The following is a 14,592-nucleotide window of genomic DNA, read 5'->3' as shown; positions in this document are numbered from 1 at the left end:
TGCCAATCTTCCCATCTGCATTGCCTTTGGAGAAAAGGATCAGCATAATGTATAGCTGTAGGCTTGTTTAGAATTGTCTGGTGCCTGCCAATCTAGGATCCAATCTCTTTGACCATGTCAAAGATAAAAAGAGCATACATCAATAATGAACTCAGATTGGATTTTATGGAAATGCACCAATGCTCACTGGAAGTTAGGAAGGTCAGATATTTTGGCCAGGAGAATTGGATTTTCATTTCTCCTAACCAATACCAAAGGAACCAACTTGCAAAAAGGCAGATGGGCAAATAAAACACCAATAACAATTGGATAATAGAGTCTTGATTAAATTGTGGGCCGTGACGGTAGAATGCACAGCTGGGGGATGCACAAAACATCAGAGTCTGAGGATGTGTGTGTTCAGGGAGGAGATTGTAGGCTGGAGGCAATTAGCAGGCTGGAGACAGTTTCATAGATAGAGAACACTGGGGCTATAAATGCACACATAAAGGGGGCAATCTGACCAAAAAAATTCTAAGTACTGAAGGAGCGTGAAAACAGGAGAGAATCATGCCCATTTTTTCCGCAAGCTTTCAGACATGATCTTATGCCACTTCATGCAAAAGAGGCAAAATCTGATCCATGCCAGTAGAGGGAGTGGATGGAGTCTATTCTTGCCGGAAAGCTACCTGCTCACCGCTACAGGGCGCTATTGTACAAGGGCAGATCTCTCAGTTTTCTTTGCAAAAGAATAGAGAGGTCTGTCAGTCTCCCCCATCCCCCCGGATATCACCTTGATACTCTCACCATACCTGGACAATTGCAGCTCGGATATCACTCCCCCTCCCCGCTGATCACCCTCTCACCCCAGACAATCACCCCTGACCAGGGTGTGACCAGCATGGCAAGCCAGTAAGCTCACCCCTAAAGTTTCACTGGCATATGGGGAAAGACAAGGGCACTGTAGAAACAATTTATACATTTGAGTGGGTCTAACAATACCCAAAACAAATGGGATAAAATCTCAAACAACTGAGGCAGGCCTTCTAACCAGCATGCCCTGGCACTTGCCCACTCCCATGGTCACCAGCATCTGAATCTGGGGTTGGGTGGGCCTGACTCAATCCTGCTCCTGCCTCCCTGGAGTAAAAATTGGGTCTAAAGAAGCCCTTTAAACTGAGGCAGGTCTGCCAAGTTGGGGAATTTGCTGATTTGAGCTGCCCAAGAAAATCCAGCACAAAAACCGTGACCACCCTTTAAATTCCTTGATCTTAAATTCAGCATGAAATACTTCAATAAATCAAATATAAATCTCACCTGAGTGTTATGAATGTCAATAAAGGGAATGGCCCAGATTTTGTGTTCACTGCTTTTACATATTAGGGATAGGAGAACGATGGTAGGATGATTTCCCATTTTGCCACCTCTCGATGAACTGCAACAAGATGAGTTTTGACTCCTAAGTGCTGTGACTCTCAATTACAGACTTTCTCACAAGTTAAAAAATGTTTGTCTGTCAACACCCAAAATGTAATCACAACAGCATCCAATTATTAATTCACATAATATAAGAGAAAATGATTACAAAAGATGTAGCAAGCACTTAGATTTTTAAAGGCTCCAAAAAGACACTTTTACTTCTAGTTTTTGAGATGGTGGTTGAAATATTGCAGGCCTGATCATTCTCTTTTGATTCACAGACAACAATGCAGGTTGAATCTTTCTGATGAAGAATTCACAAAGGATTACTCCTGACAACAGTCAGTTTCTGAATTGGATCTGGACTTCTGCAGGTAAATGGATAGCCCCACTTACTCTACCTATTTGGGCATGCTAGGGTGGGTTCTTTCTTTTACTGGGTGGGACCTCTTCTCTGTATCCCAAGCTACTGCTTAAAATATAAGTAAATAAGGTGTTTCCTACTATAAACTGGTTTCTGTCACATGAACACAATAAAGGTGTTTCCACTGTTCAGGTAAATGTTTGCTGATTACATTAGCATTGACACAAAATGAAGGTTTGAATCTCAGCCATTTCCATCTTCTTGTGTTAAAATCATCTTACTTACACCCATTTAATGCAGTTTGAAGCTATTAAGTATATTTAACTATTGTACACCAGTTTTCTTCAGCATTTGGACAATAATAGCTGTTAAGTCTGAAGGGGAAATCTGCTGCATTTTAATGTCTGCACAAAGCAATGTCCAAAAGGTCTTTTATATTTAATACCCTGGATGAACAGGCTACTTTGAGCCTTGGGGAGTCTTATGTATACTTGCAAATAAGGGATGGGGGTCACCTCACCCACCACCACACCCCCCCCCACCTCCCGGTCACCATCTTTTGTCAAGGTAATTGTTTTTTGAAAGTGCCCATCTTTTTCATGAATTTGTGGGAACAGCTATGTGGACATGACAATCTTCTAAAATGGTGAGTGAATTCAGGAGTCTGCTTAATTAAATATGGAAATCCAGGAGCTTCTGTCAGTAATTATATGCTTCTCCACAAGGTACACTGTTGAAGTCTGAAGTCTGTCCAGACAGTTAAACAATTAGAACTGACAAAAACATGGCCTTTTACATTATTAGTCTCCATTTAAAAAAACCCTGAAACAGCTTTATCCTGTCAAATGAGATATACTGAGTTCATAATAACTGCTGAGCAACCTCACTCTTCCTGAAAACTAAAATCATATTTGTGGAATGTCAAATTTGTTTAATGTAACAAAATTTCCATAACTTTATGCTTGTTAGATTTAAGATATTTCAGTTTCTATCTTAATCCCATGTGCATGTGACGAATTTTTTTTCACCTCATTCAAACTTTTAATTTAAAGTGAAAGATTCAGTTCATTTTACTTTCTGGTTTGTCAGAAATTCTTAAATGTGATAGGGTGCTTGCCTGCTCGATAATATCACTGTTGCAGAATAACTATACCAAACTAAATGTTGGGAAAGGAGAACTCCATATTACAGAGATCACTAAACCTTTCTTCAAGGTCAGCTGTGAGCACTGTTGTACATCAAATTCAAACCATTGTTAATTGGCTAAATGTTTGAAAAAATCATTTGAAAACTTTTTCAATGTATTTTGAAAAGGCAAGATAGAAATGGAATTAAATTGCTTCAGCAGACTTATGTGGAATTTTATGCAGTTCTTCTCCATCTCCAAATGATAAAACATTAGCCAAATACATAATGAAGAAGATGTTTCCCCTTTAAGAAGTATTTTGAGAAAAGAAATGCAGGTGGATGAAGCAAAATCCTAGTTCTGGTGTTATGGGAATATCCAGCCTCTCTATGGACTTGGGAATCCGACTTTGCTAATGAAACATCGGGCAAACGGGACCATACTTAGAGCAGATTAAATGATTTATGGGTTTAACTGAGATCTGCAGTCAATTCTCTGATCACAACACAGCGGCCAATGTAATGAACCTTCCTATTACAGAGATGAGTATTGGTATTACCCAAGTTGGCCAGGTTATCAGAAAACTTGTATAGAAAAATGTGGCAAATTCTTGTAAGGCTTCACTGGTGCTCTTTCAGAAATCATGAAAACACAAGGGAAAAAAGCTGCCCCTGTAGCTCATCCATCTCAGAGATACTTTATGTTCAAGAATTATGAATTAGCATTAATATCTGAATAGAAAAACTGAAATTATTACAGAAAGATGACAGTCTGTATGTTGGTGTGAATGTTTTTGCATTCTTTTATGTAACACATGGACACAGCATCAATCTGCTAGACCTATTTGGTGTCTATGCTTTTTCATTACATGCATTAGTTAATTGATTTTTTAAAATTACCTTATTTTGCGCAGTAAAGTAGGAGAAACCATTTTATTGCAGCACAATGCCTATTCCTGATCTAAAAGAAACAGCAACGCATAAAAAAAACCAAGCTGTTATTGTGAAGGCTGACTACCTAGGCATAAACATTGAGACTGAAGGTGAGAAGGGTAGTCTGTCTGATTAGGATGTGCACTTACCGGAAAAGCTGTGGTTATATTATACCTAGAAGGGAAAGAGTTATTAATCCTCAGACAAAAAAGGGAAATGAATGGCTCAATATATAAGGCAGCACCTTTTAATTTTGTGGCTGGGCTTCAAATTCAAGCCAGGCAAATGAAAGCCTTTCTACTGCCTAGAATTTGGGGAATTTTAGCCCATTCTTTAGAGTCCATGGTATTGAATGACAATAAATTAACGATAGTAGAGATGTCATACAGCACAAGGTGTTCTTCCAAGGCTTACAGAATTATACATTCATGATCATTTGGCCCATCGTGTCTGCATTACTATTATGAAGTCCATAAGTGTGTGATGTTTTGGAATGATGTCTTTAAGGTAAAATGAAGAGGGTCATGTGGCCTGTTTTGATTGTTGGAGATTGATGTGTTGTGTGTGTGCGTGTGTGTGATTGTTTGACTGGGAAGAAGGCTCAAGGGGTTAGACAAAGGCTGGAATTTTATCACCTCACCCACAATGGGAATTGGAGCAGGTGAAGGGCAAAACATGGGAAGGTCTGTTGACCTTGTGCAGGATTTTATGGTTTTGAGATGAGCAGGGCTGTAAAATCCTGCCCAATATTTGAAGCTGTGGTACTAAATGTAGATAGATGGGGAGTCTCCTAAGTGCTAGAAAAGTGTTAATTATGTCAGGTTGTAAACGGCAACCTTTACCCTGTCCATTTAGTTCCAAGATGAAAGACTTGGGCTCTAAGACTGACTGATCAGCACCTCTACATACACAAGTTTAATGATTGTATTAGAATGTAACCAGTGACAACTTTGTGTCGGATGTAATGTGACCAATGGTAACAAGCTGTAAGAGTCAGCTGACCCAATAAACTATGGAACCAATTACAGAATGATATATAGTCAGCTAATCAGCTGACTCACTATAAATAAAAACCTGTTGGGAATTCTGTGGAGCTTTGAAAGGGGGGGCGGTTCAGAACGGTGTTGAGGAGGAACTTCTTCACTCAAAGGGTGGTGAATCTCTGGAATTCTCTGCCCGTTGAAGTGGTGGAGGCTGCCTCGCTAAATATTTTTAAGAAGCGGGTTGATGGGTTTTTGATAAGAGAGGGGATTAAGGGTTATGGGGAGAGGGCGGGAAAGTGGAACTGAGCCACGACAGATCAGCCATGATCTTATTGAATGGCGGGGCAGGCTCGAAGGGCCAGATGGCCTACTCCTGCTCCTATTTCTTATGTTCTTATGTTCTTATGTCTAAGGTGAGGCCCCAAGTTTGGAATAATGAAGTTTCTTTATTAAACCCTTTCTTTGATTTCTAAGTTGGAGTAAGTTTTGTTATACTTTATTGTGTGCATTTGAAGAATTCCTTCTGAAGAAACAATGTGAAGTTTAAATTTATACATATTATTGGGATGATTCCTTAATATACTCCAAAATTCATGAAGTCTTAAAGTTCTCTTTAAGTGCAAAATATCATGATGTCATTTTAAGAAAGACCTAGGTCCTTTTGGAGTGAACTGCAGTTTACAAGTATGGCACATTTATACACTAGCTTTGCAACAAAGAGAGGCCAAAGTTGCGGAGCTGATTAACCAGAAAAGTGGCTTGAGGTCTTCTGATCAAAAATACATGTTATAGGTCAGCAGTCAGAAAGGAAAGCAAGGCTGCAAAGTTGATTGGTTAGGAGAATGATTTGGGCTTGGAATGATCCAAGGTCCTCCATTTCACAACACAAATTAAGGTCAGATTGTTTGTGGCAGTTAGCAGCATCTTCCCCATTGGTCAAGAGTTGCAAATACTAAGTTAGAAAGTCACTAGTTGTGTTGATTCAGGACACATGCTTGGGCAAAATGTTGCAAAACTGTGTAAAATGGGGTATAACAATAGGGGTAAGTGAGCTCTATGCACTTGCCAAGGGTTAGCATTTGTTACAGGACATTTGCTGGAGGACATTTTTCATGATATATTAGGAATGGGACACTTGCCAGGAGTAGGACACTTGCTAGGAAGTTAACATTTGTTCACCTTGCACTAGAGCAGTAATGCTCTTATCATGAAGAGGTAGAGTGTAAAGGTTACCTGGCTGAGGAAAGAACAGAAATAACCCCAAGAAAGAGTTTCCGTGAGAATTTAATATCTACTTAAAGGGTTGTAAAATGTGTACAGGTGCAATGCATTTTGTCAGTTGCGCTAAAAGTAAGATGCAGGATATTTTGTTTTGTGGTTTAATGTTCAAGTTGCCTACAAAGATATTGTGTTCAGTCCTTTGTTATACTGAATACATTACAAGAGAAATCTTGTCATTTCATCCTTTCAGCTATTAACTAGAAGTCTGAATTTCTTTTTAAAAGCTAAACATCTCGACAGAGTTAGCACCTTTGTCAGCGCTCTGGGAAAAGGCACTGATTTGTCACATTTCCCTGCTCTTTTCCCATAGCACTGCAAATGATTCCTTCTTAAATAATCCTCCAACTTCATTTTGAAACTTACAGCTTGAATCTGATGACACCACACTTTCAGGCAGTGCATTCCAGATTGTAACAAGTCACTGTGTAAAATAACTTCTCTTTGCTCCACTACCACACCACCTCATTTTTTTTCTGCAATTATCTTACATCTGTGTGCTCTTTACCCTTGTCATTGGAAGCAATTTCTCTCTATCTACTGTGGCAGAGCAGTATGATTTTGGGTACTTAATGCCGAAGCTAGGGTGCTCAAAAGGGAGCAATGTTCTACTCTCCCGGCTTAAAATTGTTTATTCAAAGAAGTGTATCCTGGGAGAGCATCACAATTTTTTTTATTCATTTGTACTTGTAGATAATCCTTACCTTCACTGCATCTTTTCCCTGTTTAATTTTGTAGTGTGATGGGTAGAATCGAGAATCTTACATTAAACATAATGTCTTACTATGACACACAAAATGTATTGTTTCCAATGCTGTATTCCACTGAGGATGGAGTGCACCAGTACACATTACAGCACACACTACAATGAGCCTGAATACATTCTTTTTTTAATCTTGTTTGTGAGTTAACAGTATTGTTTTAAAAATTACCATTTTCATTGTCTGGGAAATGTTTAGATGTGAAACTTTCTAATGGTTAGAATGGAACCCATCTTTTCTAACTGAGAAGAGTTCATGCAGAGATAAATCAAATGTCATAGTTGCATCCATTGGACAAAAAAAGCAGCCTGTGATCTTCAAATACTCTGATTTCTGCTGTGCTCTTATACGATGTTATCACATAGAATGGAGGATATTCAAAACAAAGAGTATTTCTGTCTCTTGATGGTCAATGAGGATTGACAATATAATGGACACTTGTGTTTCAAGAAGCAAACATTTGCTAATTTTTCCCATATCCTCCTCTTAAAAGTCCACTTGCTTGTCCTAAAGGTGCTGACCCATGCTCAGATACAGCACCAGAAGCATCAGCTACATTCAAGGATTGCAGCCAAGTAGCTATTCCTTCCATGTAAAAAGAGACACCAAGAGCAGGCTAAGCAATCAGAAGGATCTCACAGCCAAACACAATGTTGTTATGTCTGATGCTCATAAACAAACGCAAAGGGTGGAATTTTCTTCTTTTTAATGTGTCACCTCAGGCTGGAGAAGCAATGTGCAGCCTGTCGGCTGTGCTGCTGGGTTTTCCTGCCAAATTTTTGAACCCTCTGAGGGGGAAAAAAGTCTGTAGCGCCTGCCCTGCCAGCAACTTAGGCTCCTGAGAGATCACAGCACTGTTTTTAAAAGGCAGCCCAATGTGTAAAAAATGAAATAACCCCCAAGATATGGAATCAATTAAAGTTTATTCATTATTGTCGCAAGTAGGCTACATTAATGCTGAAATTACTGTGAAAATCCCCTAGTCACCATACTCCAGCACCTGTTCAGGTACACTGATGGAGAATTTAGCATGGCCAATGCACCTAACCAGCACATCTTTCAGACTGTGGGAGGAAACCGGAGCACCTGGAGGAAACCCACGTAGAGATGGGGAGAATGTGCAGACTCCACACAGACAATGACCCAAGCTAGAAATTGTACCCAGGTCCCTGGTGCTGTGAGGCAGCATTGCTAACCAGGGGGCAGTGGCAGGACAGTGCCAGACTCTCTCCCCCATGGGTCCTGTACTTTCCTGTACACCCCCAATGTCTTCTGTTTCCCAGTTCCCTGTTTTTTAAAAAATAGTTGTAAACCTCACTGATGTGATGGGGAGGAGGTGGCAGGTGATGAGGGATGTTACAGTGGAGTGGCCCACTGCCATCTCTTCTGGAGGACGGGGACAACCTCGCGGAAAAACCCCGCCGGCATAAAATCCGATATTCTCTGGATTCTCTGCCCCCTCTGCCATTTCTGCCTGCCAAAAGCAGAGGTGGAAAATCCCTCCAAGGGTGTTTCCCCATCCTGCCATTGTGGGTTTTGTGGCAGGCATAAGTCGGGAATCAAGTGGCAGGCAAAAAGTCAGAAATCCGCAAGCGTAAAAATAATGTGATTCTGCAGTCGACGGCGTAATTGCAAGTCAGTTGCTTGGTGGCGTGAATGACATTTGCATTCGTTAGACCAGCTACTTGCCAGAATCTCGTGACACTTCCCAATCTTGCATCATACCAGCAGGAAAGTACGTCAGCCTGAAACCCATTTGCAAATGAGGAATGTGCACAGATCAGACCTCAGTTTGCTCTTGACTTCAAGGTGGCTGCAACATACACAACCTACCTGCCACAAAGCTACACCAGCCTTGTTGTGATGAACACCATTCTGTTGGGACTGTAGGGTTAGCCTCCTCCTACTCTTTGCCTCCATTGCCCAGAAGGGCACCACCATGCAACGGGCCTCATGCTGAGCTCCAATAAGCATTTTGACCAGGGCTGTGTGTGGAGGGTGGGCATGAAAAGTTTGTTTGTTAGTTATAACTAAGGCTTACATTAACACTGCAATGAAGTTACTGTGAAATTCCCCTAGTCGCCACACTCTGGGCCTGTTTGGGTCAAGAACCTAACCAGCACATCTTTCAGAATGTGGGAGGAAACCCACACACACACAAGGAGAACGTTAAAACTCCACACAGACATGACCCAAGCTGGGAATTGAACCCAGGTCTCTTGTGCTATGAAGCAGCAGTGCTAACCACTGTGCTACGTGCTGCCCTTGTGACAAACACAAGTGGGGGGATAATAGCAAAGGAAGGCTGTGCAATGGTTGTCAGGAGGGAAGGGGATACAATGGAAGGCAGAGGGGTAATGAGGTAGAGGAGGATGGGGAAAATGACAAGAGTATATAAAATGATGACAAACAAGGGAGTGAAAAGAATAACAGGAGGGAATGAATAGAAGGAGGGGTGTTAATGTGGTATAAAAGGGGCAGATGACATGGAGACTCAGAAGGCATGTGGTTGGGAGGGAATACTAGTCCTCAGTCATCAAGGCAATGGAAAAAGTATAAGTAAAAATTCTTACAGTTAGGAGTCAGAAAGTACAGGTGCTCTGGTGACGTGGAAAGAACATACATAAGAACATAAGAAATAGGAGCAGGAGTAGGCCATCTAGCCCTTCGAGCCTGCCCCACCATTCAATAAGATCATGGCTGATCTGTCGTGGCTCAGTTCCACATTCCTGCCCTCTCCCCATAACCCTTAATCCCCTCTCCTATCAAAAACCCATCAACCCGCGTCTTAAAAATATTTAGCGAGGCAGCCTCCACCACTTCAACGGGCAGAGAATTCCAGAGATTCACCACCCTTTGAGTGAAGAAGTTCTTCCTCAACTCCGTTCTAAACCGCCCCCCCTTTATCTTGAGGCTGTGCCCCCGAGTCCTACTGTCCTTTCTGAGCGGGAAGAGTCTCTCCACCACTATCCTATCCATCCCATTCATCATCTTATACGTCTCAATGAGATCTCCCCTCATTCTTCTAAACTCTAACGAGTACAAGCCTAGTTTATTCAGCCTCTCCTCATAGCTCAACCCCCTCAACTCCGGAATCAGCCTAGTAAACCTCCTCTGCACTCCCTCCAAGGCTAAAATATCCTTGCGTAAGTACGGCGCCCAAAACTGCACACAGTACTCCAGCTGCGGCCTCACCAACGCCCTATACAGCCGCAGCAAGACCTCCCTACTTTTATATTCAATCCCCCTCGCGATGAAAGCCAGCATCCCATTCGCCTTCCTGACCACCTGCTGCACCTGCAAACTGGGTTTTTGCGACTCATGCACAAGGACCCCGAGGTCCCTCTGCACCGTCGCCTGCTGAAGTTTTTCTCCATGTAAGTAATAATCCTTCCTACCATTATTCCTACCAAAGTGGATCTGGAGGGTTTTTTTGGCTAGGAGACTATAAAAGCAAACTAAGGTGTCTGAAGAAGGTTCCAGAAATACATTTTGAAGACAAACAACACAGAAGGGACATGTTCAATTTAGTGGCAAGCATGAGAGCTACAACCATCTCGTGTCTCACTTACAGGGCTGGCAATATAACTATCTCTCAATCTAAGGCTATTGCAGGTCTAAGAACAATTGGTGGGGATCTCTTTTACTGAATAAAAAGAAAAGAGGGATAGATTTGTTGCAAATACACTTTGTTCAGCCACATTGCACACTGGAGAAATTAAAAGCATTCACTCTGTGCATAATGTATTTTTATATTATATCTGTGGAGCTATTGTTGACACAATGTGCATAAAATGTTAAAAAGTTAACTTGTAAATGCATTTATGAATTATACACAACTGTGCAGGAATGCTTTAGTCTAATCTGTGTAACTTTTGTAAGTAGGTGTTACCTTTAATGCCATCTTTGTTAGTTCATTGATACAATGGGTTTGATTCTCCCAACCAGCACAATGAGCTGGGAAACATCAGCAGAGGCCATGTTGTGGGCTTCCCGCCGGGTGCCATGGCCTCCACAAGTCTCCCAGCCAAAAACTCTGAAAATAATCAGGACCATGCTGGAAATCAGCGCAATGCTGATTTCAATATGCTAATCAGGATTTACATTTCATTAGCGGGCAGTGCCAAGGGGGTGAAGCCTATTGGGGGGACAATGCCTGTTGGGTGGGCAATCGGTGGGGGTAGGGCCTGTCCAGGGAATGGGAGAGATCTGGGAGACCAGCGATCAGGGGTTGCAGGGAAGGCTAGCGATCGGGCTGGCTAGTGATCAGGAGACCAGCAACGGAGGCCACTGTGCTGACAGATCCATGCATGTGTAGTGGTCCACTCAGCACTATGCTGCTAGCCTTTCCAACAGGAATAGGCCCCACCCATTGATTTTCAGAAGAAATTCTGTCGGGCTCTCTGTGATGTACAGCGTGTGGAAGATTGAATCTGAAAAATATCAGCGGGAATTACTCCCATTTTCATGTGATTTGGGGACTTCGAATTTTTGGGGGAAAATCCTGGCCCTTGTTTCAACTCAAGGCACCTTATTTAGTTTTGGGGAACAAAAACAAGTCAACTTAATCAGCTAACCTTCAGTTACAAGGCATTTATGTTTGGTTTGGTAGAAGATGATAAGAAATCTCTCTCTAAGAATTGATAAGTCTGTCGTCCTCCACTGGAAACAGAATCGACTTGAGACTAATGTGTTTTATCTGCTCTAGAACGGTGACAATTGCACCAAATTGTATTTGCAATCCTAAGCATCAACATGCTACACATTTCATAAGTGCCAAGATTCAGAACTACAAAATAGAAAACAGCGGAGATTATTAGACCAATAACTAACAATCACAACTGTATAGAAAATATTTGATTTCAATAGTCATATACAAAATTGGATAGCATTGTTACTGTTCAAATTAACATGGTTCATGAAGAAAATCAAGAAGAGCATCAAAAATTGGACCAATGCTCTTTCCATCATCCATTTTGTACAATATAATTTATCTTTTAACATGAACTAAAATGATGCTTAAAAAGGACACAAGTGATTGTTGATGATTTCACCTCTCACTCCTAACTCAATGTGCCTTTTAGTGTTTGAACACTCTGCTTTTGTAAACAATGCCCCTGGATCAACTTTTGTCAAAGCCTTTTTACAATTTTGAAAACTTCAATTAGCTCTTCTGAAAAAAAGAATTCTAAAAAAATTTTCTAAGAAAATTTAGAAATTCTAAAAATTTCTCCTCATTGAGCTCATAATTAAATGAGCTGCTCTCTTCTGGATAGGCACAGTAAGAAGTCTCACAACGTCAGGTTAAAGTCCAACATGTCTATTTGAAATTACAAGTTTTCAGGTGTTGAAGGAGCAGTGCTCTGAAAGCTCGTGATTCAAAATAAACCTGTTGGACTTCAGCTGGTGTTGTGAGACTTCTTACTGTTCCCACCCCAGTCAACACCAGAATGTCCTCTTCTGGATGGTGTTGGGTTTCTTAATGTTGCTGAAATTGCACTGGCCTGGCATGTAGAGAGTATTCCAACACACCCCTGACTTGCACCTTGTAAATGGTGCACCCCAGATGCTAGTGCATTAGTCATTGAATGTCAAGTGGTTAGAATCTCTTCCGATGGAGAGAGTCAATGGTTGGCATTTGTGTGGTATGAAAGTTATTTGCCACTTGTCAGCCCAAGCCTGCAATGGTATCCCTGTGTCCGAGATGATGGGCCTCCCACATCCACAACCACCGAATACTGTGCGAAGTATGACCACTGAGTTTTACCCCCAATTCCCACTGAATTTAGCTTTGTGAGCTTCCTTAATATTACACTCAGTCAAGTGCTACTGTGCTGGGTAGCACAGTGGTTAGCCCTGCTGCCTCACCACCCCAGAGACCCAGATTTGATTCCCAGCTCGGGCAATGTGCAGAGCCTGCACTTTCTCTCCTTGTCTGCATGGATTTCTTCCAGGTGCTCCAGTTTCCTCCCACAGTCTGAAAGACGTACTGGTTAGGTGCATTGGCCATGTTGAATTCTCCCTCAGTGTACCCAAACAGGTGCCAGAATGTAATAACTAGGGGACTTTCACAGTAACTTCACGACTTGCGACACTAAGAAATTGAACTTTATAAATTTTTAAACCTTATGTCATGTGCAGTCACTCTCATCCCACCTCTGGAAATTAAAGACCCCACCAACCAATTAACATCAAAGGCTGCTTTTTGCACAAGTCCAGTGAGATGTGTTTAAAGCCTATATCTAGGGAAAAGGTGATAACTGTATTCTGTCTCTAGCTGAACTATTGTGGAGCGTTTAGTACTGATGCTCACTGCCAAAGCAGGAAAACATTCCCACCCTCATCATTGAGGGCCCTCACCTTAATGAGTGCTGAAATCATTAAAAAAAAAACTTCTGTAGGAAAAAAATTAGAAGAAATAATTATAGAAAATAATGTTTTGGTTTAATGATAATGAGTCAAGTGACTGAAATGACTAAAGTGATTGGGCTGGCAGAAATCAGTAACATAATTGCACACATAATTGAATACATTGCTGAAGGAGGCACGCACATCATATATAAAACATGTGTTTCACGGCTTGAATTGTGGTCATTTTCAGGCTCTCTTTTTAATTATTTCATGCACATTGTGCATGAGAAGACAATAACAACACAAATAAAAGCAATGCTATAGTAAATTATCAATTTAATGTATTAAGATAAAAAAATCCCTCTAATGTGGCACACAAGATCAATGGCACTTTTAAGCACCATGGCTTAGATCTCAGAGCAGGTGTACCAGCCAATTTCTATGCAAAGTCAGACATCTGTGGACCGGCTCAGCTTAAAAATTCAAAGTAGTGATGATGAGTAAAATCGGAAGTGATGGAGGTGTACTTAAAGAGAAGAGAATGTGATAATTAAGTAAATAAAGTGAAAACATTTCCTCAACATGGAAATGTGAAAGGATGAATCTCAGCATTCAAAACACACTTATTGCCAAAGGAAAATCCATTAAAGGTGGTTTAATCAGAACTGTTAATCTTGCTAACACTACTGTTTGGGGTGTAAATAATAATGGCACTCATTAGACATGAACAGGGAATTTGATGTGGATTATTATATGTAGTTTAACATTGCAAACATGCTGAGTCACAAGCAATGGCAGGATCATTAACCGTAAAACACTATCATTATATTTCTTCACATCAACCCAAGTAAAATAAGAAACCAGATTTCCAAAATGCAAACTTTTATTTTAGCAACATAATTTATAATTGTACAGAAGTCTGCAAATACTTTGCGACATCTGCGTCACTTGCAAAAATAGTTCAACTTATAGTGGAAGAAGAAAGAAAAATTAAACAAATGCTTCTGGCTTGTATAGAATTCCACAGTGTACAGTCTTGAATCAATGTCATAACCTCCCCAATTTGCTGTTGAATAAAAGCTCCTCTGAGTATTCCTAACTTGAGCTAATTAACTACACAACTACAACTGCGAAAATCATAATAATTTTAGTAATTGTAACAATGGGTGGCTGAGTGGCTCAGAGGGTTAGATTAACACTGCCCTTTCAACCCTGGAACCTGGTTTGGAATCTTGCCCAGTATAGTTGGATAAAGCTCCCATTGCTCTCTCTCAGCAATTAGAGACCTAAATGAAATAGGTTTGGGCAGCATAAATCCAACTCAGCTCCTAATGGGCATGGGTCAATATCAGAATGTTTCCCACAGATCACTATTAATTGGCATTCACATGCAGAAAGG

This window comes from Carcharhinus amblyrhynchos, chromosome 9 (assembly GCF_965287045.1).
Source record: "Carcharhinus amblyrhynchos chromosome 9, sCarAmb.v2.hapA, whole genome shotgun sequence".
In the NCBI taxonomy this organism is placed as follows: Eukaryota; Metazoa; Chordata; class Chondrichthyes; order Carcharhiniformes; family Carcharhinidae; genus Carcharhinus; species Carcharhinus amblyrhynchos.
The sequence above is the reverse complement of the archived record's forward strand: the minus strand, read 5'-3'. Positions refer to the sequence as shown.